The 2,632-nt window shown below is 42.0% G+C and overlaps 1 pseudogene; it reads right to left on the bottom strand.

Annotated features, from left to right (window-relative positions):
* Positions 1-663: 663 nt before the first annotated feature.
* Positions 664-2,091, bottom strand: LOC139030449 (endogenous retrovirus group PABLB member 1 Env polyprotein-like; annotated as a pseudogene).
* Between the last annotated feature and the right edge of the window lie 541 nt (positions 2,092-2,632).

The following is a 2,632-nucleotide window of genomic DNA, read 5'->3' as shown; positions in this document are numbered from 1 at the left end:
GGCATCAGAAGGGGGAAAAGAGTAGCCCCCTCCTAGTCTTTAGCTGTATGTTATATAGTCACTCACAGTCTGTTAATGAAACGAAAGGAATGTCTTAAAATTCAGAATGGCACCAGATAATTCATCCCTGGCCATAAAACGATTGACTTGAATCTTATAGAAGGGCAGATTACCAACAAATAGTTTCATTTACATAGATTAGGGAACAATATCTGAGTAAGTAGGTTAGGCCATTTGGCAGAACAAACTTGAAGGTAGAGTCTGGGGTACATTAGTGTAGCTTAAGACATTTCCATGAGAAAAAGAAATGTATTGGTTAACTCAAGGTTTGAGAGTAGTTAGCTTCAGGTGAAACCAGGTGTCATGGCAACACAGCATTTTAAGAGAAACCTCCTTTTAAATTTGTATAGAGAAGGAAAAACATATTGCTGGTTTGTTTCCTCCTGGCACTTAAGAGAAATAAAAATGTCTGGCACTTGCAGCCTATTTCCTCCTTTTGGAGACCCCCTGGCCTTCCTGCCTGTTACCCTCTCATTCCCCCCTTTTCTTTTAGGAGAATTATGTTGCCTAGGGAAAAGGGGCGTTATTCGCATTCCATAGCTGCTTCTGAGCTGACAAGGGGCGTTGTCCCTAAATTGGTGAGACAATATATTCTCCTAATCTTCATAGTGAGGATGTCTGATCCAGGGGCCCCAAATAGTAGTCGGAAGAAGCTGAAGTGATAGCAGGAGTTTGAGCAAACATTTGTAACTTAAAAGCGTTCATGCGACTAGGAACAAATCCAGTTACACAGTTACAGATGCAGGGAGCAAACAGCAAAAACAAAACAATCAGAATTATTGTAATTAAGATAGTTTTCCACCATGGGGAACTAGTTAACGTCTTCCAGAGTGAGGCAATTGAGGCTTCAGGAGTATCCATGGCCCCAATCATCTTGTTCATGTGTTTAGTAAAATGAGTAACATTAGTGCTCATCTCAGGTATATATGTGCAGCATTGGGTATGAATGATGGCACAAGTTCCTCCTTGTGCAGCTGTCAGAATATCTAAAGCCAATCTGTTTGTAAAACCACCTTTCTAATTTGTGCTTGTTCAGCATTAAGACCTGAAATAGCTTTTTGAGAATCTTGTAATGCCTGTTGAGTAAAATTAGTCAAAGCATCTACTCATAGCATAACATCTATAGTTCCCAAAGAGGGGACAAACACTGCAGCCAAATAATCATATCAGTGAAATACAGACCTTGCCCACCGAGTTTAAGGTGGGGTAAATTAGCAGGCTTTTCTGAAAGCTCTGAAAATATAAAGCCATGAGTAAAGGCTAGAAGCAGGGTGCATCTCTCTATCCAGCCAGGGGGAAGCCAAGCCCATAGGTAAGAGCCACATATCCAATAAGTCCCGTTTGGAGCAAGCCAGCGTGACTGAGATATCCAGTCCCAATTAGTGCCTGGCCAGACAAAGGAGATCTTGAACTGGGGTTGGAAAACACAGGAACGTTTACGTTACATATTTCCTGAGGCAAAAATCCCAATTGTTTCCAATCATTGTAATTAAGTTGTTGGCTAACTTTGGGGGATGGCTCTGTTTGTTCCCAGCATATAGGGGTAGTAGATATTTGACGTCATTTTTCAGGAGTTAGCCATATAACCTCATCCCATATTTGATAAACGTCAGGTAAAAAATTATCAGATCTAGACCTATTTGTCTTATGTGCAGCAAAATAGTCATTAAACTGAGACAGTGTATAATCAAAATTAAAAGTCACATTATGTCCATAGTTAAGGTACAAAGTATTGCACCAGTCCATTCTAGGGTTATTAGATGTCATCAGACGAAGAAGAGGCATCACATGTGATTGTTGAAGGTATTCAGAGACTTGGAGAAAGTCTTTTCCTTGAAGTGGAGATGTCCACCACAGGAAGACTTCCACTGATGAAGAGGGGAGTGCTCCGCAGACCCAGCAGTTAGACCGATTGTGGAATGCAGCATAGGAGTGAGCCCAGGACAGGAAGGCATTGTCCTGAGAATCAAAAGGCAGACTCAGGATTTCTGGAGTCAGCAGAAGTAGGCTCACATAGATCATCAGGCCCATCTTAAAAGTCAGAGCATAGAAAGTAAAGACATAAAATGACATCACTTAATTCTGGTCAGGGTGCCACCTCTTGACTCGAGTGTGATGTACCCATGAATCAATTCCTAGCACTTTGACAGCTGTTGGAGAAGAAAGAATAACCTGGTAAGGACCTTCCCAGAGGGACTCGAGGGATGGGCCCCCAGACCCCAATGTTTTTATGAGAACTTCGGTTCCTGGCTCAAATAGAGGCTTGCTGGATTTAGAGGCTGGGTCAGGAGTCATCTCCTGGAGTTCTGTTAATGCCTGTTGAAAAGCTGAGAGCTGAGTTACATAATTAGTTAACTCCAAGTCTTCAGGATCTATAACAATGTCTGTGCGTAAGAAAGGCCTTCCATAAATACATTCAAAGGGGGACAGCCCCTCCTTTTTGGGGGCAGTTGAGCCCTCATTAAAGCTATGGGTATGACTTTAATCCAGTTGTCCTGCGTTTCTTGAGTTAATTTGTGCAGATGTCTTTTGATAATGTCAGTAGCTTTTTCAACCTTTCCTGAGGATTGGG

Source organism: Odocoileus virginianus, chromosome 22 (assembly GCF_023699985.2).
Source record: "Odocoileus virginianus isolate 20LAN1187 ecotype Illinois chromosome 22, Ovbor_1.2, whole genome shotgun sequence".
NCBI classification, from domain to species: domain Eukaryota; kingdom Metazoa; phylum Chordata; class Mammalia; order Artiodactyla; family Cervidae; genus Odocoileus; species Odocoileus virginianus.
The sequence above is the reverse complement of the archived record's forward strand: the minus strand, read 5'-3'. Positions and strand labels throughout refer to the sequence as shown.